General features: G+C 42.6%; 1 long non-coding RNA gene across 1 annotated transcript in view; it reads left to right on the forward strand.

Moving 5' to 3' along the window:
- Positions 1–126: 126 nt before the first annotated feature.
- Positions 127–23,175, forward strand: part of LOC139363730 (uncharacterized) — a 25,312-nt gene continuing 2,263 nt past the window's right edge. Inside the window, exon 1 of the long non-coding RNA XR_011624559.1 lies at positions 127–189. This is a non-coding gene — a long non-coding RNA (uncharacterized lncRNA). The remainder of the gene's footprint in view (positions 190–23,175) is intronic.

Consider the following 23,175-nt stretch of genomic DNA (forward strand, 5'->3'; position numbering starts at 1 on the left):
GCTCTCTGGGCGGGGCTGCTGCCGCCGCTGGCGCGTCCCATTGGGCATCATCACCGCCAGTCTCCGGCGCCAGGCTACTTCCTGGACTCTGCTGGGATGGGTTCAAAGTAGAGAAAGTGGAAGAGGAAAGAGTTACCCCGGCGAGAACTGGGAACCGGGCCGCAGACTCTCCGGCCCCGGGGAGGGATGGTGAGCAGGAGCCTGGCTGGACCGAGGGCCAGACTCCAGGAACAGAGGAACACATTCGGGGACAGACAGTTGAGACGCGGAAGGGGACGCTGAGGGACAGACTTGGAGGAGCGGCATATGAGGGGACCTAGAGAGGATAGAGGTGCTATCATGAGAGGGACGGATTAATAAAATGAAAGGGCCAGGGCCAGAGGACCCGCGAATCCATGGGAGGAAGGGTGGGTGAAATAGGACGGAAAGCCAGTCATGGCGGGAAAGACAGAGGGACAACCACATACAGATACGTGGAAAGACATACGGAGGAGGTGATGGGGGATCTTGCAAGGTAGTCGCAATGTTGGGGGTAGCCGATCCCTTCCAGACTGTGGAGAGTGGGACTGGCTTGGACGGCGCGGAAAAAAAAGCAGAGGGGGAAAGGAGACCCTGAGGGGTTTGGGCGACCCCTCCACTGGGAAGAATGGGGAGTCCGAATGAGGTCTGGAGGGTAGACTGGGTGAGCCGCGGGCAAGAAGAGAGGCTGCAGGGGAGATGGAGTGAAGGCTGGGAGTGGGGGCCAGGGGCCAATCTCGGGATCTAGATGGAGAAGGGCTGCGGTGTCTTGGGCCCTCCCTGGAGCTCCAAGCTGTAGTTCTATTGCTTTGAGCCCCCAGGTCTACCGGCGAAGTGAATGCGCCCTGCCAAGACCCTGCGCTTGGTTTCAGCGCCCAGGGCGCCACCTCCCCTCCAGGAAGGGCCGTAGGATATCCTCTGGTCCAGCACTTCAGTCATGCCACCCTCCAACTGGGCAACATGGTGACTGATGAGGTCCGAAGGGCAATGGGACCAGCCCAGGGTCGTGTAGTCATGTAGGGCTGGGCAGCGTTTTATGGACAGGGAAGAGCAGAGGATGTGTTAGGTGATAGGTAAGCAAGTGTTAGGACTAGAGGGCATAGAAGGAGCTTCGGGTTTGTGTCCTGTTGAAAAAGGGGAAGCTACTAGTTTCCATGTTTAGAAGCAGATGTCTGGTGATCTTAAGTTTTGCTCAGTGGCCATAAACGCATTTGTAGCATCTGAACTGGTAATTTCACACGTGGCACAGCCATTGTCGGAAACAGGCCTACCAGAGATAATATGAAGTACAATGATGTTCATTATGGAATTATTTATAATAGGAAAAATAAAATAGAACCTCAGAATTCCAAAAGGGAAGTAGTTAAGTAAACTACCTAAAATCTTCAGAAAGAGATATTGTGCAGGTAGCATTTAAGGTAGTTTCAACATCAATGTAAACATTTTCTATAGAGAATAATTCACCATTAATTCTTTTTTTTTTTTTGAGACGGAGTCCCTGTCGCCCAGGCTGGAGTACGGTGGCGTGATCTCGGTTCACTGCAGTACCTCCGCCTCCCGGGTTCAAGCGATTCTTTTGCCTCAGCCTTCCGAGTAGCTGGGACTACAGGTGCATGCCGCCACACCCGGGTAATTTTTTTTATAGAGACGGGGTTTGGGGTTTCACCGTGTTAGCCAGGATGATCTCAATCTCCTGGCTTGATCCGCCGGCCTCGGCCTCCCAAAGTGCTGGGATTATAGGCGTGAGCCACTGTGCCCGGCCAACCATTAATTCTTAAGAACGGTTGAGGAGTTGGAGAAACGCTTTTTTAATGATAGGTAAAAAAATTCAGGTTACGAAATTTCATGTTGGATAGGATGTCTGTACATCTGTTTAAAGAAAAAAAAAAAAACTATTGGTATAAAAAATACACCAAAGTACTAATAGTGATTATTTCTGGGTAGCAGGAATATGGCTGATATTTTTCTCCTTTTGTTTAACCTTTGCATTTTCTTTAATAAGCATTATTTTTGTTTTTACAGTAGAAAAAATAGAATAAAAATTAATGGAAAAAAGGCACAGATTAATAGGAGTCTTCCCTCAGAGTTCATATATTCTATTCAAAAGTAAATTGTTGTTGAACTCCTTATGTATACCACGTATAGGGCTGGCTATAGGAGGAGGATGAAACATAACCCTTGCCCTAAAAGAATATCTCCTATCTGGGGTGTTCAGACATGTATGTAGAAAACACTTGGATATCTGTACCAGGCACTGTGTAATGTTGGTTCCAAAGTCAGTTGGTATGGATGCAACCTCCACGTTTCCCATATTTTTCTAAAGAGCATTTGCATACAATGCTGGGCTATTGTGGCACACACAACTTCTGCACCAACTTCCTCTGATCTAAGGGGATCTGGGACCTTTTCTTAGGTGCTCTGTCTCAGTGCTTGAGGTAGTGGCTACTTATATCTGCTATTCTTGTATTATTTAGCATTCTTTTTTCTTTTTACTGGGCAGTTCCTTATAACTGTAGGGGACTACAGTCCCCTATTATAATTAATACATGTTTATATTATTATTTTCCTGTTCAAATTACTGTAGTGGTTACTCTTTCCTGATTACACCTAGACTGATACCCCAGCCAGCCTCTGTGTGTGTGTGTGTGTGTGGTGGTGGGGGGGGGAGTTCAGTTCATACTTGTATGCTTGTAAACGTTCTTGTAATCTTTTTTTTGTTTTGTTTTTTGAGATGGAGTTTCACTCTTGTTGTCCAGGCTGGAGTGCAATGGTACGATCTCGGCTCACTGCAACCTCCGCCTCCCGGATTCAAGCGATTCTCCTGCCTCAGCCTCCCTAGTAGCTGGGATTACAGGCATGCGCCACTGCTCCCGGCTAATTTTGTATTTTTAGTAGAGATGGGGTTTCTCCATGTTGGTCAGGCTGGTCTTGGACTCCCAACCTCAGGTGATCCGCCCGCCTTGGCCTCCCAAAGTGCTGGGATTACAGGCATGAGCCACCGCTTCTGGCCGTTCTTTATGTATAATTTTGTAGTCTTTATTCAAGGAATACTTTACCATAATCTTTCCCCATATTACTATGTAGTTTTCACAGTTGCCATTTTTCATGTGGTACAGTGCAGTTGCTGTAGTACAGTACACTATGGTGCTAAAGACAGTTGGCTTTGGGGCCGGGCGCGGTGGCTCAAGCCTGTAATCCCAGCACTTTGGGAGGCCGAGACGGGTGGATCACGAGGTCAGGAGATCGAGACCATCCTGGCTAACATGGTGAAACCCCGTCTCTACTAAAAAAAAATACAAAAAACTAGCCGGGCGAGGTGGCAGGCGCCTGTAGTCCCAGCCACTCGGGAGGCTGAGGCAGGAGAATGGTGTAAAACCGGGAGGCGGAGCTTGCAGTGAGCTGAGGTCCAGCCACTGCACTCCAGCCTGGGCGACAGAGCGAGACTCTGTCTCCAGGAAAAAAAAAAAAAAAAAAGAAAAAAAAAGACAGTTGGCTTTGCTGTCAGAACTGGGTTCAGATCTGGAGTCCACTCCTTACTTGTTATAACATGTTAGCAAATTATTTCACTTCTTAAGTCTGATGAAATGAGTGGTGACAAATTCTTAACACAGTGCCTAGAACATCACAAGTGGTTAATAAATGTCAGCTATCATGATTCCTACCATAGTTACATTTGCCCTCCAAGAAGTTGGATATCTTTTTTGTGTGGTTCTGTAGAATTATTTTTGAACATAAAACTTTTTATTATTTAGGATTATTATTTTTTCTGAGTGCCAGAGGTGGAATTGTGGTCAAAGACTACAAAGTTTTCCAAGGTCTAAGGGCCAGGCTCACTGACCCTTTCTTTCTTTCTTTCGTGTCTTTTCTGCCTCTGCCCTCCCAACCCTCACTCCTTCCATCTAGTCAGGCTCCAGTTGAGAAGTTATTCCTCAACATGCCTTAAAGAATCAGAGTTGGATACCTTGGCCAAGCAGTCACAGTCCTACAAAAGCTCTTTCCTCTTTCTCTCCTCTTTTTCCCTTTTTGGGGAATGTGGCATATGGCTCTGGGAGTAATTTCCAATGACTGCCTTTCTTTGGGAACAGGTGGACACTTGGGTGGCTCCTGATTGTATAATAGTGGGTACTTGCTGGGTTAAGCCTGTGGCTCAAACTGTACTCATCAGTTTCTCTCATGCAAATCTGTTGATTGGAACTGACAGGTGGTTGGTGGGAGTGGTTAGAGCAAAGGCACTAATGGTAGGTCCTGCCTCCTGTGTTCCCCAGGGCCTGGTAGTTGAGCTTGCCCTTGGGTTCTGTAAGGTGCTCATAGATATGTTGGCATGAACCAAAAGTATCTGAGACAGGGCTCAACTTAGAAGGTTTATATTGCCAAGGCTAAGGACGTGCCTGTGACACAACCTCAGGAGGTCCTGACTACATGTGCCCAGGGTGGTTGGGATACAGCTTGCTTTTACACATTTTAGGGAGACATGAGACATCAATCAATATATATAAGACGTACATTGGTTCCATCTGGAAAGGCAGGACAACTCGATGCTGGGGCTTCCAGGTCATAGGTAAATAAGAGACAAATGGTTGCATTCTTTTGAGTCTTTGCTCAGCCTTTCACTAAATATACAATTTACATGTGGGGAAGGGGCAAGGTGGCTGGTAGAGGAATAGTCATTTATGCCTTTGTCTCAGTGGATCTGCAATTTTACATAAACAGTAGGGCAGAGGAAGCAATCAGATATTCATTTGTCTCAGGTGAGCAGAGGGATGACTGAGTTCTGTCCTTTGTCCCACACCTATGAAGATGAGCTATCCATTTACATTGCCAGGGTGAAACTCAACAGAACTTTTAGGGTAAAGATCTTGAGGCCCACAAAGAATTTCCTTGTGGGCAAATTGTGAGGGAGGTCTGTAGCTTTTTTTTTTTAATCTTTGTAGCTATCTAGTTTAGTAATAAAATAAGAGGTAGGTTTGCCTGATGCAGTTTCCAGCTTGACTTTTCCCTTTGCCTTTGTGATTTTGGTGTCCCAAGATTTGTTTTCCTTTCACATTGTTCTGAGACTGAAAGTTCTGCAAGGACAGGGAACTGTCTCTATGGCTCATCATAGTTTCCAGTGCCCAGGCACTTGATTAATATTTGTTGAATGGATGGGTAGATGGATGATGGATGACTTGGCCTCTGGAATCAAAAGGCAGTATAGCATAATGGTTGGTATATAAATCTAGATGTAGTCAACTTATGCTGGAATCCTGGCTCTGCCACTGACTAACGTGGGAGCCTTGGGAAAATTACATGGCCTTAATATGCATTGGTTTCCTCATCTGTAAAATGGGGATGATAATAACCTCTCGGGATTGTTGTGAAGACTATTTGAGTTATTTGGTTAAACCAACTATTAGATATAAAAGTGCCTTGCACATATTAGGTACTCAATAAACATTAGATACTATTATTGGCTTAATTAGTCATAATTAGGTTTAGCAAGTAACAGAAAACCCAAAAATAAGCTCACATTTTTCTCTCACCTTCAGGAATCCTAGAGGTGATCAGATTGTTTTCCTTAGCATCAGAGATGGAGGCTTCTCTTTTGTTGCTTTGCCGTGTTTGGCTTCCATTCCCAAGGTCGCATCACTGAGCAAGGTGGCTGCTGGGACTCCCATCTACTGAGGCATTCTAGCCAGGAAGAAGGAGGAAAGGTAGAGGGAGGACTCCCTCTTGCTCTTTAAGGATAGTTCCCAGAAGTTGTAGGTTCCCACTTGTACCTCTTTGGCCAGAATTTCGCCATACCTAACAGGGGAGGGGAACATTGGGAAATGTAGCCCTTATTCCTGGTGGCTCTATGCCCAGGTGAAAACAGAGAGTTCTGCTACACGTGGAGATGGGTGGAATGTATATGGAGCCCAACCAGCTGCTCTGCTATACATCTTTTTAGAACTTCCCCATCTCTTCAATTCTGGGAGTGTGTCTTGGTTAATTCTGGTTCTGTTTCTCTGGAGAATGCTGACTAATCTGGGCTGCAAAGACCTGTAGTTTTTTGATCCAGGGACCACTGCAGCCTCAGCATTTTGCCTTTTGTCAAGTTTCTGAATCTTTTTTTTTTTTTTTTTTTGAGACGGAGTCTCATTCTGTTGCCCAGGCTGGAATGGGGTGGCTCAATCTTGGCTCACTGCAACCTCTACCTCCCGGGTTCAAATGATTCTCCTGCCTCAGCCTCCTGAGTAGCTGAGATTACAGGCACGCACCACCACGCCCGGCTAATTTTTGTGGTTTTAGTAGAGACACGTTTCATCATGTTGGCCAGGCTGGTCTCGAAGTCTTGGCCTTAAGTGATCCACTCGCCTTGGCCTCCAAAAGTGTTGGGATTACAGGCGTGAGCCACCACACTGGCTACTTCTCAATCTTAACAATGTTCTCTGCAGCTTGCATTGCAGGAACTGGTACTGTCTTCAACAGAGTCCATCCAGTCTTTAAAGGAAAGATTTCCAGGTTTCAAACCTAGCTCTATATCACAATCACGTAGGGAACTTTTAAAAAAATTACAAAAATTTCACACCTCATCTCAGACCTCCTAAATAAAATCTTGGTGGAAAGTGTATGAGGCTCTGAAATCTACATTTTAAAACACATTAATTTAATCTATGGATGATTCTTAATGCACCTTAAAGTTTAAGACACCCTGCTTTAAAGGTTAAAGTATGTAATAAATCTTCATTGGAGGCAATTACCTCTTCTAGTCTAGCCTACTCACTTTCTTTCAAACATACGTATTTTCTTATATCTACTCTTCTGCTTACAGTCATCCCTGACTTAGACTCACTGGCTGTTAGACTTAGAAAGGGCCTTAGAAAGCCAATCCTTTATTTAAGCCTATGGGATTTGAGTTCAGCAAAGTTGAGCAACAAGTCCAAGCACACACAGTGATTAGTGGCTATTAGGATTGAAAAGGTATATGGTGGCAGCATTTGATGGGATTATCTTTAAAACCTCCTTCCCCCCAAATTAAGAGGTTATACACAATAAGGGGTTGTACACAATTTATTTTGCCGAGACAGGGCAGTTCCCTCTATAGCCTCCACATGCTCCACCCCATGTCTAGGTATTGGCCTTCAGGGCTGGGTATACTTGCATTCTCTCCATATCCTTTCCCTAGGTAATACTAGGTTTCCTTACAACCACCATATATGCTAATGTCTCCCATCAATAAATATCTGAAGACTTGTGTGCAAAACAACAGATTTGAAAATGAAATAGATTGGTTGCCATTAGCAATATTTGGGAAAAATTCTGGTCTCTTTGTCGGGGGAGTAAATCTGTAACTCCAGAAAGGAAATAGGAATAAATATTCAGTAAGGAAGAAATGAATACAGCACAGAAGCTTCTATGATCCCTGTTCTGCTTTGTGTAGGATTTAAGGTTCTTGAAATAGCCAATTGAATCTGATTTGCCACATTTATACATTTAGGTAATTAATTTACAACAGTTGCTTAAATGCTTAGAAAGATTTTGCTTTTTATATTTGTAAGTCTGCCTTATTGGGCATTTAAAGTGAGAAAATCAGGCATATTAAATTGATAATTGTAGTTTTAAATGTCTAAGGAAATTTGATTAAGGTGGTAAGTCTTATTAAATGTTAAGGAGGATTGAATACTAAACTTAAGAATTAACAGTAATCAAAAAACAAGTGAAAGTGATTGTTCTTATCTTTATACAAGAAATTGCTAGATTTAAAATGGAATAACAAGATTTTGTTCTTATCTTTATATAAGAAATTACTAGATTTACAATGGAATAACAAGATTTGTAAATTGAACTTAAAGTCTAAGAAAAGCTAGGTTTTTAAATGGACAGTTTGAGTCAGTGACTGTAAGATTCCTGTCCATACCCAAACCTACCCCCAGATATTTAAAGCTGCAGGTCAATAACTACCAGTTTTATAGTTCCATCTGAGACTTCTCCTTTGAACTCCAGACAGCAACACTTCAGCTCCTTGCTCGAGGTGCTCCAGAGGCATCACAGACCAAGATGTTCAAGTTGAAACATTCTCTGACTCGGAATCCAGACTCCATAAACTGTGCCACCTGTACCTCCTTTGACTCCCTCTCACCACACCCTGAGGCCACTCATCATTGAGGCCATTTTCTTTCTTTCTTTCTTTTTTTAATTTTTTTGAGATGGAGTCTCGCTTTGTTGCCAGGCTGGAGTGCAGTGATGCAATCTCGACTCACTGCAACCTCTGCCTCGTGGGTTCAAGTGATTCTCCTGCCTCAGCCTCCCGAGTAGCTGGAATTAACAGGTGCGTGCCACCACACCCAGCTAATGTTTGTATTTTTAGTAGAGATGGAGTTTCACCATGTTGGCCAGGATGGTCTCGATCTCCTGACCTCGTGATCCTCCTGCCTCAGGCTCCCAAAGTGCTGTCAAGTGTCCAGCACAGCCATCCCTCCCAAAGGGATTGCAGGTGTGAACCACCACGCCTGACAGAGGCCATTTTCTTCTACCTCCAATAGATATATTTAGAATCTGTCTCTTTTACTTTATTTCCCACAGCTAACAGTCCATTCCAGGCCACCACCATCTTTTGCCTGAAGTGCATAAGCCTCCAACTTGGTCCCTAAACTGCTCTACCCAGTGAGCTCTACACAAACCAGACCATGCTCCCTCCCCATTAAAGCCACTCACAGCTTCCCAGTGCATTGTGACAGTGCTCTCTGCACCTCTTCGCCCTGTCCCACAATGCATGCGCTCTCTTGTTTTTTTTTTTATTTGTTTTTTTTTTATGAGACAGGGTCTCACTCTGTTGCCCAGCCCAGATTGTAGTGGTATAATCATAGCTTACAGCAGCCTTGACATCCTGGGCTCAAGTGATATCCCCATCTCAGCCTCCTGAGTAGCTGGGACCACAGGCATGTGCTACCACACTTGGCTAATTTTTTTGTATTTTTTGGAGAGAGGGGTTTCCCTATGTTGCCCAGGCTGGTCTCAAACTCCTGGGCTCAAGTGATCCACCCACTTTAGCCTCCCAAAGTGCTGGGATTACAAGTGTGATTCATGCCTGACCTTTTTTTTTTTTTTTTTTTGAGACAGGGTCTCACTCTGTTACCCAGGATTGAGTACAGTACTATGATCATAGCTCACTGCAGCCTCCAACTCCTGAGCTCAAGTGATCCTCCTGCCTCAGTCTCCCAAGTGGCTGGGACTACAGGTACATGCTACCATGCCCAGCTAATTTTTAATTTTTTTGTAGAGATGGGGGTGTGCCTATGTTGCCCAGGCTGGTCTCGAAAATTCCCGTGCTGAAGCAGTTCTCCCACCTCAACCTCCCAAAGTGTTGGGATTATAGGTATGAACCACAGCACTGGGCCTGCCTTATTCTTCCTTAAATTTCTCAATAAGCCATCCTCTTTCCTGCTTCAAAGTCTTGCATTTGCAGTTTCCTTGGCCTGGAATGCTGTTTCCTTCCTACTGGCTTCATTCTTCAGATCTCAACTTAAATGTCACCTCCACAGAGAACCTTATCTGATTAAAAGAAGTTGGATCCCCCACAACCACCACTATTCTCTATCCAATGTCTTTTCTTATTAATATTTATCATAATATGCAATTATTCTGTTTGTTTTATTGTTCTGCAAGTGTTTCTCCTATTAGAATATAAGCTCCCTGAAGGCAAAAACCACATCTATCTTGTTCCTGTAGTTCCAATGCATAGAACACAAATTCTCTGATTCTGGTGGCTAATAGAGTAGGGACTCAGTAAACATTTTAAAAAGAAAATAAATATACTCAACTATACCAAAAGATTTATAAAGCAAAAAAAGTAAGATATAAAACAGTACATAGTGTGTAATTCCATTTATATTTTGTATAATATATACAAAATATACATATTATAATATGTATGTTATATAATATACACACACACATGTACACGCCTTAAGGATACACAAAAAACTAGTAACTGTGGTTGCCTCTAGGATAGGGACTATGACTCAAGGGAGAGAATATAGAAGTAATTTTAAGTTTATAATCGTCTTTCCTATTTGCATTTTTGTTTTACTGCATGCCTATATTTCTTTTATAATAATAAAAAAACCATCTAGTACTGTTATTTTAAAAAGGAAATATGGAATACCAAAAAAAAAGAAGAATCTTAGAATAACAGTCATTTAAATGGAATAAATTTGTCCTTGTGAAAACACCATAATATTGTCCTTATTTTTTTCATTCCACTGAGGACCTAGGAAAGCTTCCTCCAGCTCTGATGCTGGCCTGCAGTCTGGCACTTGACAGCTACTGGTATTGTGGATAGAAGCAAAGGCTCTGGACTCAGAAACACTTGGTTTGAATCCCAATTCTACCACTTACTACCTGTAGTGCCACTGACCACTTAAACTCCATGAACCTCAGTTTTCTTCATCTGTAAGGTGGGGTGATAACAGTACTTCTCTAATAGGGATATTGTGAGGATCAAATATGATGATGTAAAGCAGTTAGCACAGTATCTTGAGCATAGTAAGTGCTTAATAAGTGGCAGTTATTATTTCATACATTATAAGCTGATACCCCTGAACTTCCATTGTACCCAGGTTCAGATTTCTGCATGTTAAAGAAGACATCATATTGCAAGATGATAGGGTGGTGCTGCATATCAGCCAATTGTTTAGGCTCCAGATCCATCAGCACAGCAATGATTGAGAAAGTACTTGATTATTTTATTCCATGTTATCCTCATTTTGTAAAATTTTGTCGGTGGAAAATGGACATACCAATAGTAGTGATATGAAGTATGCATATGTCAAGCAAGTGAAAATACAACCCACTGAATGGGAGAAAATGTTTGCAAATCATATATAAGGCAGTGGTCTACAACCTCTTTGGTACCAGGGGCCGGTTTTGTGGAAGACAGTTTTTCCACGGATGGGGGTAGGGAGGGGGTTGGGGGTGAGTGGGGATGGTTTCAGGATGAAACTGCTCCATCTCAGATCGTCAGGCATTAGATTCTCACAAGGAGTGCCCAACCTAGATCCCTCACATGTGCACTTCCCAGTGGGGTTCGCACTCCTATGAAAATCTAATGCTGCCAACAATTTGACTGGAGGCAGAGCTCAGGTGCTAATGCTCCCTTGCCTGCTGCTCACCTCCTACTGGGCAGCCCCATTCCTAACCAGTACCTGTCCATGTCAGTGGTGTGGGCGGGGGGGCAAAGCGGTGTGGGGGTGTCGGGAACTGCTATGATAAGGAACTTGTATTCAGAATATATGCAGAACTCTTATGACTCAATAATAAAGAGAAAAATAACCCAATTGAAAAGTGGGCTAAGTGTTTCAGTAGACATTTCTCCAAAGATAAACAAATGGCCAGTAAGCCCATGCAAAGATGCTCGACATCCTAATCACCAGGGAAATCAGAAGGGAAATGCAAATCAAACCTGCGATTAGTTAGGTATTACTTCATACCTACTAGGATGGCTGTAGTCAATAAGACAGACAATAGCAAGTGTTGATGAAGATGTGGAGAAATTGAAACCTACATTTCAATTCCTACCAATTTGCTGGTAGGAATGCAAAATGGTGAAACACTTTGCAAAACAGTGTATCAATTCCTCAAAAAAAATTTTTTTTTTTTTTTTTCTGAGACGGAGTCTCGCTTTTGTCACTGAGGCTGGAATGCAGTGGCATGATCTCGGCTCACTGCAACATCCACCTCCCGGGTTCAAGTGATTCTCCTGCCTCAGCCTCCCAAGCAGTTGGGATTACAAGCACCTGCCATCACGCCCGGCTAATTTTTGTATTTTTAGTAGAGATGGGGTTTCACCATGTTGGCCAGGCTGATCTCGAACTCCTGACCTCAGGTGATCCACCCCGCTTCGGCCTCCCAAAGTGTTGGGATTACAGGCATGAGCCACCTCGCCTGGCCCAATTCCTCAAAATTTTAAAGATAGAGTCACTTTATTAATCAGCAGTTCCACTCTTAGGTATCTGCCCAAGAGAAATGAAACAATTCATCTGCACAAACACTTTTACATGAATGTTAACTGCAGCATTATTCACAATAGCCAAAAGGTGGCAACAGCTCACATATCTATCAACATTTGGATAAACAAAATGTGGTACATTCACACAATGAAATATTAACGATACAAAGGAAGTACTGACATATGCTGCAACATAGATGAACTGAAAATATGCTAAATGAAAGCAGTTATGTAAGACCACATATTGCATGATTTGATTTATGTAAAATGTCCTGAAAGGGCAAATCCATAGATACACTATAGAAAATAGATTAGTGGTTGTCAGGGACTGAAGAGAGTCACTGGAGTGACTGTTATGGGTACAGGGTTTCTTTTAGGTGGACAAAGGTATTTTGGAATTAGTAGTGATGGTTGCACAACCTAGTAAATATACTAAAATATATGAAATTGTACATTTTCAGTGGGTGAGTTATGTAGTATATGTGATTTATATCTCAACAAAAAGGAGTTTAAAAAGGAGTACGTGTATCATTTATTCTTTTGATATAAAGATAGAAATCATTAGACTTATTGAAAGGGATGAATCTTTAGCCTCCATGGGATGTTCTTAAGCCTATTGCTGTTTTTTGATTTGTGAAGGAAAATAATCAAATTGAAGGTACATTAGGAAAGACAGCAAACGTATGATCAGTGATTGTGTCTAAAAGTGCAGGTGTAATTGGACATGCTGTACCACTTTTTATTCCCAACATAAATTTGTTGTTTGACTTTTGTACTTTTGACATTAGTAATATTTTCCGAAATACAATGTGTATGGAAGCAGGGGACTGTTTACTGTGTCATGGGGAAGGCAAATGATCTCTTAGCCCTCTTCATTTCCCATTTGTTTAATGCTAGACCATCAAGCAAACTTCCCCTAGAGAATAATTCAGCTCGTACCAGGAGACTGCATGTAATTATTTGGGCCACTGGAAAATTCTAATGCCCATGAAAAAATAACTTTTGGTTTATAGATCAGTGTTTTGTGAATTTGGGCAGGAAAAGTCAGCCCTGAAAAGTGGTTTTATTTTGACTATAATGAAATATGCAAATAATAGTAGGATAAATAATGAGATTATTAATAAGTCTCACAAAACTATAATTCCAAGGTTTAGCTTTCGTTTGGTTGGTTCACCAACAGCTCAACAATTTTGGAGTTCCAAATCTGTTCTGGTAAGAGCTGGGGATAAAATGGTGTATGATACAGACACAGGCTTGCTTGCCCAAAGTCAAGTGGAGAAGTAACCAATGAGTGAATAACATAATTATGCATTACCCATAGATTCCATTGTTATACTCATTCACAGATTCCAGATTTACAATTTACCTACTCACTAAAATTTATTGGTAATCTCAAAAATCAGTGCTCATAGCCGGGTGTGGTGGCTCACGCCTGTAATCCCAGTACTTTGGGAGGCTGAGGCGGGTGGATCACCTGAGGTCAGGAGTTCAAGACCAGCCTGACCAACATGGTGAAACCCGGTCTCTACTAAAGGTACAAAAATTAGCTGGGCATGGTGGTGGACAACTGTAATCCCAGCTACTCGGGAGGCTGAGGCAGGAGAATCACTTGAACCCGGGAGGTGGAGGCTGCAGTGAGCCGAGATTGTACCTCTGCACTCCAGCTGGGGTGACAGAGCAAGACCCTGTCTCAAAAAAAAAAAAAAGAAAAAAGAAAAAAAAAATCAATGCTCATTGCACTTTAAAAAAATTGTATTTTTTGAGACTGGGTCTCACTCTGTCACCCAGGCTAGAGTGCAATGGTACAATCACAGCTCATTGTAGTCTTGAGCTCCTGGGCTCAAGCAGTCCTCTCTCCTCAGCCTTCCTAGTAGCTGGGACTACAGGCGTGCGCCACCACATCTGGCTTTTTTTTGGTTTGTTTTTTGTAGAGATGGGTTCTTGCTATGTTGCTCATGCTGGTCTTAAACTCCTGGCCTTAAATGATCCTCCTGCTTCAGCCTCCCAAAATACCGGAGTTACAGGCATTAGCCACCACACCCTGCCATATGGCACTTTTGAGATTACTTGAGGATGTGCATATGCACAGAGTGGTGAAGAAAATTTGAGTTGTTCAACATGCACTGTCACAGACTGAATGTTTGTGTCCCTTCCTGAATTCGTTTGTTGACATCCAAATCCCCAATTAGGAGACAGGGCCTTTGGTAAGTGATTAATTCATGAGGATGGAGCCCTAATGAATGGGATTAGTACCCGTATAAAAAGACACTGCAGAGCTCCCTCTTCTTTTCCACCGTATGAGGACATAGTGAAAAAATGGCAGTCTGTGAACCAGGAAGTGGGCTCTTAACAGATACTGACTCTGCTGGCACCTTGATCTCGGACTTCCGAGCTTCCAAGACTGTGAGAAATAAATTTCTGTTGTCAACCACGTTAAGTTATTTTGTTATACCAGCCGGTAGGCACATACGTTCACAGCTAAGGTCAAACCAGAGGCCATCTGCCTTCTTGTTTCAGCTCTCATACTGTAAACAAGTGTCCTTTGGGGGTTTATTGAGGGCCACGTTTTTCATATTTTTATACTTTCTGTTGGTGATTTTGGTTTACATGGTGCCCAAGCATAGGGCTGAAGTGCTGTCTAGTATTCCTGAGCACAAGAAGACTGTGATGTGCCTTACAGGGAAAATATATGTGTTGGAGAAGCTTTGTTGAGGCATGAGTCATAGTGCTATTGGCCGTGGGTTCAATTTAATGAATCAGTGATAAATATTAACTAAGGTGTCTCTAAACAAATGCATATAAAACAAGATTATGTATTGATCACTTGATTTAAATATTGTGATCAGAGGCTCGCAGGAATGTAGCCCTGTACGTCCCCTAGGGACAATAGTTCAGTATTCACTAACCATGTTCATGGTGACTTACAGAACATAACTACCATGAATCATGACAATCGACTGTAAGTCAGGATACATGCCACGTGAGGAGCTACAGAGGTGCTGAGAATGATTAAGAATGATGATGGGGGGATGTCTATTCTTAATAGGGTGGTCAAGGAAGCCTCTTGGAGGAGGTGACAGTAAAGCTAAAACCTAAAGGATGAAGCTGCAGAGCAGCGGGGAAGAGTGTTCCATGCCGAGAGAACAGGGTCCGAAGGTGAGAAAGCCTTGGACTGTGTGAGGCACTGGGGCCCTGCCAGGAGGTGATGGAGAAGTATGCAGGGGTCAGCCCCAACAGGCCTTTTGGGCCAGGCTAGGGAGTTTGAGTTTATTATAAAGGCCTGGAGTAAAGTTACCTGTAGGGCAGTGGTAATCAAGTTATTCTCTTTTTATTTGTGTGGGGACTCACCTGTTTTCATCACTAGGCCATAGAAGTTACAGATCATCCCTTATGCACCTGGTATTTCCAGGGCCTAGGACAGAGCTGGGACCAATCTCTGTGGGTACAAAATGCGGAACACCATGGGCCCACAGTACCTATTTCAATCCATGTTTGTTGATTAAATGACCAAGCCCTAGGATTCTGTGGCTGCAGCTGTGAATAAATCATAGCAGGGATTTTTTTCCCAGATCCCAGAGAAACCCAGAATTTGGGCCTCCGCTTCCCAGGCTGACTGATAGGCCAGTGGCGTGGTGTGGGGGCTCAGCTCCCGGCTCTCATAAAGGCAGGCCTGCCATGCTCTTCCTCATACCCAAGGGTGGAAGCTGGCAGGAGATCAGATGATACTTGGATTCCAAGGAGCTCATGAACAAAGGCTGTAAAGTTGCTAAGAAACTGCCTTTCTGAGGTTCACCATGTATTTTTTTTGGTGGTGTTCCCGTGGTGTGTGTGAGTGTGAGTGTGAGCACACCCAGGGCTGTCACTCTGCCAGGCCTGAGTGAAGTCACACTCGAAGGGAAGAACTGCAGGCTGCCGTGCAGCACCATCATGGACCCCAGGTGTCCCTAAGCTGGGCAGACCAGGCATTGAGGATAGCAAAAGTGGAGCCAGCTGCCCGAGGCCAGAGGTTGGCAGAGCCGTGTGCAGCTGCAGCAAGAAAGCCTTGGATGTTGAATGTTGGACCCACTTGCAGCAAAAACAAGAAGCCCTGGGTTGGGAGACACCAGTAACAGAACTGGGAGGGAGTCCCACCCCTACCCACCAACTGAGCTTGGAAAGTAAATTCTTAACAAACCTAGGTCATTTCAAAATACAAGATGCAAGATTCATAGAACTCATACGAGTCCAGGCTGACCATTATCTAACTTGCCTCCTTCTCCCTATTCTCATGTGGAAAATCTGAAGCCTAGGGAAGGGAAGGAACTCTCTTAATGGGATATAGCATATAACAAGTGCAGGAGCCTGGCCTATCAGAAGGGCTGTGGGCTGTGAGTGGAGGGAAAAAAGGCCTGGCATGTATCTGAAACTATAGTACTCATCCATTTGTCCACTCGTCAAGTACTTATTGAGCCTCTGCTAAGTTCCAGGATCCCCAAGCCCTAGTTCCAACCAAACAGAGAAAAGTAGAACCCAAAACTTTGTGCAAATTGCCAGCTTCTCTGATTGTTTCCCAATAAGTATGCTACCGCCACTACCACCACCACCACCACTGCCAACCACCGCCACCACCACCACCGCCAACCACCGCCGCCACCACCACCACCACCACCACCACCACCACCACCACCACCACCACCACCACCACAACAACAAAGCTCACACTCTGTGTCTAGCTCAGCATCGTAGATACCTTGGATTCTACTCTCACTTGCAGGCTTGGAAGGAGAAGGAGCTAAAATGGGTGAGAAATGTAATACCTCCTCCCATTCTTCCACTGGCTCAAGGAAGGGACCTTGCCCCTAAGTGGTCAGTGTATTTGAGGAGGCACCAGAGGGCCACTTCCCCTGGCTTGTTTCTCAGTCTGTTTGCCCTGGGTGCCCATTATGTGCCAAGCAGTGGAATAAGTCACTTCCTGGCTCTAGACATCAGTCAAGGGCATATCTGATAATCTCACACTGTGTCCAGTTTTAAACCCTTTAATGGTTTCTATTACTCTTAAAATAAAGATCAAGTCTCCTTAACGTGGCCCACAAGGGCCTATGGTGCTGGCTTTTGCCTACCCTCTCCCTGTTCTCCTCTTTCCTTCCCAGTCTCTGCTCCAGCCTGCCTGCCTTTCATGCCTGTCATACTCCTTCCATGGGGTCTTTGCACATGCTGGACCCTGCACCTGGAATACTCTCCCCCGCCCTTTTTTTTTCTGTCTTTTTCTTTTTTCCTAATAAAACAGTTTAATCTTTTTCAGGAAATGATTAAACATTTTGGAAGTAAATATAGATGAAAGTTTAACTTATTCATTAGTGGAAAAATATTTTTAAACAAAACAAAGTTACAAAAGAAAATATTGATACATTTGGCCACATAAAATTTGTCCAAATAAACTTAAAAAATGCAAATATAGGACAGAGCTTTAACATGGACATATAATAAAACATTCTTCTGTGTTGACAATAAAGGAACTAAAACTTTTAAAATGTATATATTAAAAGATACAGGCCAGGCTCACGCCTGTAATCCTAGCACTTTGGGAGGCTGAGGCAGGCAGATCACTTGACGTCAGACCAGCCTGGCCAAAATGGTGAAACCTTGTCTCTACTTAAAGTACAAAAATTAGCCAGGTATGGTGGCACATGCCTGTAATCCCAGTTACCCAGGAGGCTGGGGCATGAGAATTGCTTGAACCCAGGAGGCAGAGGTTGCAGTGAGCCAAGACTGTGTCACTGTACTCCAGCCTGGGCAACAGAGCGAGACTCTCTCCGCCCCCACAAAAATAAAATTCACATACCATAAAGTTCACCATTTTAAAGTGTACAATTCAGTGGTTTTTAATATATTTACAAAGTTGTGCAACCATCACCCCTTCTTTTTTAATTTATTTGTGTAAATTTATGGAGTACAGTGTCATTTTTTTTTTTTTTTTTTTTTTTTGAGACGGAGTCTCGCTGTGTCTCCCAGGCTGGAGTGCAGTGGCGTGATCTCGGCTCACTGCAAGCTCCGCCTCCCGGGTTCATGCCATTCTCCCGCCTCAGCCTCCCGAGTAGCTGAGACTACAGGCGCCCGCCACCACGCCCGGCTAGTTTTTTGTATTTTTAGTAGAGACGGGGTTTCACCATGTTAGCCAGGATAGTCTCGATCTCCTGACCTCGTGATCCACCCGCCTCGGCCTCCCAAAGTGCTGGGATTACAGGCTTGAGCCACCGCGCCCGGCCAGAGTGTCATTTTGTTACAAGCCTAGATTACACAGTGGTAAAGTCAGGGTTTTTAGTGTATCCATCACTGGAGTAATATACATTTTGCCCATTAGGTAATTTCTCAGCCTTCACCCCCTCCCACCTCCCACTCAATGGAGACCTGAGTTTTCATCGACTATTACTTCACACTCTATTTCCATGTGTATACATTATTTAGCTCCCACTTATAAGTGAGAACATGCAACATTTGTCTCTCTGTGTCTGACTTGTTTATTTTGAGTTAATGGCCTCTAGCTCCATCCATGTTGCTGCAAAATACATTATTTCATTCCTTTTTATGGCTGAATAATATTCCATTGTGTGTGTGTGTGCCTGTATGCATATATATATATATATACACACACACACGTATACACACACACAATGGAATATTAGTGTATGTGTGTATATACACACATATGTATACACACATACATGTATATATGTATGTACAAACACACACTATATATATTTACATACCACATTTTCTTTATCCAATTATCTGTTGATGGACATTTAGGTTGATTCCATATCTTTGCTATTGTGAGTGGTGCTGCGATAAACATACCAGTGTAAGTATCTTTTTGATATAGTGATTCCTTTTCCTTTGGGTAGATACTGTTTTCCATAAAGGTTATACTAATTAACATTCCCACCAGCAGTGTATAAGAGTTTCCTTTTCTCCACATCCTAGCCAACATCTGTTATTTTTTTGTCTTTTCAATAATAGTCATGCTGATTGGTGTAAGATGATATTTCATTGTGGTTTTAATTTGCATTTCCGTGATGATTTGTGATATTGAACTTTTTTCATATGCTTGTTGGCCATTTGCTTTTTTTTTTTTTGAAAAATGACTATTCATATCCTTAGCCCACTTTTTGATGAGATTATCTGTTTGGTTGTTGAGTAGTTTGAGTTCCTTCAAAATTCTGGATATTAGTCCCCTGTTGGGTGTACAGTTTGCAAATATTTTCTCCCATTCTGCAGGTTGTCTGTTCACTCTTTTACTATGCAGAACTTTTTTTTTTTTTGAGATGGAGTCTTGCTCTGTTGCCTAGCCTGGAGTGCAGTGGCGTGACCTCTGCCCCTAGGGTTCAAGCGATTCTCCTTCCTCAGCCTCCCAAGTAGCTGGGATTACAGGTGCCTGCCAATACGCCTGGCTAATTTTTGTATTTTTAGTAGAGACGGGGTTTCACCATCTTGGCCAGGGTGGTCTTGAACTCCTGACCTCGTGATCCACCCGCCTTGGCCTCCCAAAGTGCTGAGATTACAGGTGTGAGCCACCGCGCCCGGCCTGCTATGCAGAACTGTTTAAAGTCCTATTTGTCTATTTTTGTTTTTGTTGCCTGTGTTTTTGAGGTCTTAGTCATGAATTCTTTGCCTAGATCAATGTCTAGAAGAGTTTCCCCTAGTTTTTCTTCTAGTATTTTTATAGTTTCATGTACTGCATTCAAGTCTTTAATCCATTTTGAATTGCTTTTTACATGGTGAGAGATAAGGGTCCAGTTTCATTCTTCCGTGTATGGCAATCCAATTTTCTCATCACCATTAATTGAAAAGGGTGTCCGTTCTGCAGTGTATATTTTTGTTGACTTTGTGAAAGATCAGTTGGCTGTAGATATGTGTGTTCAAATCTTTGCCTGGGTTATTAATCTTTTGATTGTTGTATTGCCAGAGATCCCTTTATATATTTTGGATACCAGACCCTTGTCAAGTATGATTGGAAAATATTTTCTCATTCTGTGAGTTTTTTTCTGTTTTCTTTTTATTTCTTTTCTTTTCTTTCTTTTTTCTTTTTCTTTTTTTTTTTTCAAGGCAGAGCCTCACTCTGTCGCCCAGACTGGAGTGCAATGGCATGATCTTGGCTCACTGCAACCTCTGCCTTTTGGGTTCAAGTGATTCTCCTGCCTCAGCCTCCCAAGTAGCTGGGATTACAGGTGTCCACCACCACTTCTGACTAATTTTTGTATTTTTAGTAGAGACGGGGTTTCACCATGTTGGTCAGGATGCTCTCAAACTCCTGACTTGAAGTGATCTGCCCACCTCAGACTCCCAAAGTGCTGGGATTATAGGTGTGAGCCACTGCACCTGGCCTCTTTTCACTTTCTTAATAGTGTACATTGAGGTAAAGTAGTTTTTAATTTGATTTTAATTCTAAAATTTAATTTAAAATTTAATAATTAATTTTAAAACAATAAAAAATTTCATAATTAATTTTAAGGCTAGGTGCAGTGGCTCATGCCTGTAATCCCACCACTTTGGGAGGCTGAGGTGGGCAGATCATGAGGTCAGGGGATCAAGACCATCCTGGCTAACAGAGTGAAACCCCCTCTGTACTAAAAATACAAAAATTAACTGGTCGTGGTGGTGCGCGCCTGTAGTCCCAGCCTGCCCAGCACCTGAAGTCCCAGGTGGGGGAATTGCTTGAACCCAGGAGGTGGAGGCTGCAGTGAGCCGAGATCGCGCCACTGCACTCCAGCCTGGGTGACAGAGTGAGACTCTGTCTCAAAAACAAAACAAAAAAACCAATTTAATTTAAAATTTAATAATTAATTTTAAAATTTAATTTTAAATCAATGAAGTCCAATTTGTTTATTCTTTAGTTGATTGTGTTTTTAATATATATTTAGGAAACTATTGTCTAACTTAAGGTCACAAAGATTAACATTTATTCTTTATTCTATAAATTTTTTAGTTTTCACTGTTACATTTAAGTCTTTTATCCATTTTAAGGTAATTTTTGTATGCAGTGTGAGGTAAAGGTACAAATCCATTCTTTCGTATGTGGATATACAATTGTCCTAGTGCCATTTTTTTTTTTCTTTTTTGAGATGGACTCTCACTCTGTTGCCCAGACTGGAGTGCAGTGGCATGATCTTGGCTCACCGCAACCTCCACCTCCCAGGTTCAAGTGATTCTCCTGCCTCAGCCTCCCAAGTAGCTGGGAGTACAGGTGCCCGCCACCATGCCTGGCTAATTTTGTATTTTCAGTAGAGACGGGGTTTCACCATGTTAGCTAGGCTGGTCTCGAACTCCTGACCTTAGGTGAGCTGCCTGCCTCGGCCTCCCAAAGTGCTGGGGTTACTTATAGGTGTGAGCCACCGCACCTGGTCTTCCCTAGTGCCATGTTTCAAAAAGGCTGTTGTCTCTCCGTTGAATGGTTTTGATACCATTGTCAAAAAGCAATAGACTATAAATGTATGAGTTCTGGACTCTCAGTTCTATTCCATTGATCTATATGTCCATCCTTATGTGTGTCTGCATTATTGTATCTTTGTAGAAAATTTAGGAATTGAAACGTGTAAGTCCTCCAGCTTTGTTATTCTTTTTCAAGATTTTTGTGACTATTCTGGATCATTTACATTTCCATGTCAACTCTAGGATCAACTTGTCCATTTCTACAAAAAAGGTGTTGAAGTTTTTTTTTTTTTTTTTTGAGATGGAGTTTTGTTCTCTCTCCCAGGCCGGAGTGCAGTGATGTGATCTCACTCACTGCAACCTCTGTCTCCTGGGTTCAAGTGATTCTCCTGCCTCAACCTCCCCAGTAGCTGGGATTACAGGCATGCGCCGCCGCACCCAGCTGATTTTTATATTTTTAGTAGAGATGGAGTTTCACCATGTTGCCCAGGCTGGTCTTGAACTCCTGAGCTCAGGTGAGCCACCCGTCTCGGCCTCCCAAAGTGCTGGGATTACAGGTGTGAGCCCTTGCACCCAGCTAGCATTGAAAATTTTGATGTAGATTGCATTGAATCTGTAGATCAGCTTGGCAAGTATTGTGATCTTAATATTGTTTTCTGATTCATGAGCAGGGAATGTCACTTTCTTAGTCTTCTTTAATATCCTTCAACAATGTTTTATAGTTGTCAGTCTTGCACTTATTTGGCTAAATTTATTTCTAAGTATTTTATTTTCCCCAATTGCTGTTATAAATGAATTTTCCTTTTTGTTTTGTTTTGTTTTTTTGAGACAGGGTTTCACTTTGTCACCCAGGCTGGAGTGCAGTGGTGTGATCTTGACACACTGCAGCCTCAAACTCCTGGGCTCAAGGTATCCTCCCACTTCATCTTCCCTAGTAGCTGAGACTACAGATGTGTACCATCATACCTGGCTAAGTTTTAATTTTTTTTTGTAGAGACAGGGTCTCACGATGTTGTCCATGCTCGTTTTGAACTGGGTTAAAGTGATCTACGTGCCTTAACCTCCTAACGTGCTGGGATTACAGGCGCGAGCCACCGCACCCAGCCACAAATGGATTTTCTTAATTTAATTTTTGTTTATTGTCAGTGTGTAGCGATACAACTTAATTTCTTCTTGGTCAGTCTAGCTGAAAGTTTGCCCATTTTTGTAGACAACCCTTTTCTTTACAAGGAACCAACTCTCGGTTTCGTTGATTTTTTTTCTATTTGTCTAATCTCTTTGATTTCTGCTCTAATCTTTATTATTGCCTTCTGTTTGCTTTGGGTTACATTTGCTCTTTTTCTAGTTTCTTAAGGTGGAAGGTTGGATTATTAACTGAAATTTTTATTCTTTTTAAGTGTAGGCATTTATAGTCATAAATTTCCCTCTGAGCACTGCTTTTTCTACATCCCATGAATTTTGATATGTCATGTTTTTATTTTCGTTTGTCTCAAATAATTTTCTAATTTTCTGGGAATTCTTTTTTGACCCATTGGTCATTAAAAGTGTTTGTTTAATTTCCATATATTTTTGAATTTCCCCAAATTTTCCATTACTGATTTCTAATTACATTCTATTGTAGCTGAATAACCTATTTTATGTTACTTCAGTCTTTTACAATTTATTGAGTCTTGTTTTATTACCTGACATATAACCTATCCTGGAGAATGTTTGATGTGCACTTGAACTCTGTTGTTGCTCTGTTCCTTTTCTCCTTTTTGTGTTGTTATGGTATTCTGCTGTTGATG

The sequence above is a fragment of the Macaca nemestrina genome, chromosome 6 (assembly GCF_043159975.1).
Source record: "Macaca nemestrina isolate mMacNem1 chromosome 6, mMacNem.hap1, whole genome shotgun sequence".
NCBI lineage: Eukaryota > Metazoa > Chordata > Mammalia > Primates > Cercopithecidae > Macaca > Macaca nemestrina.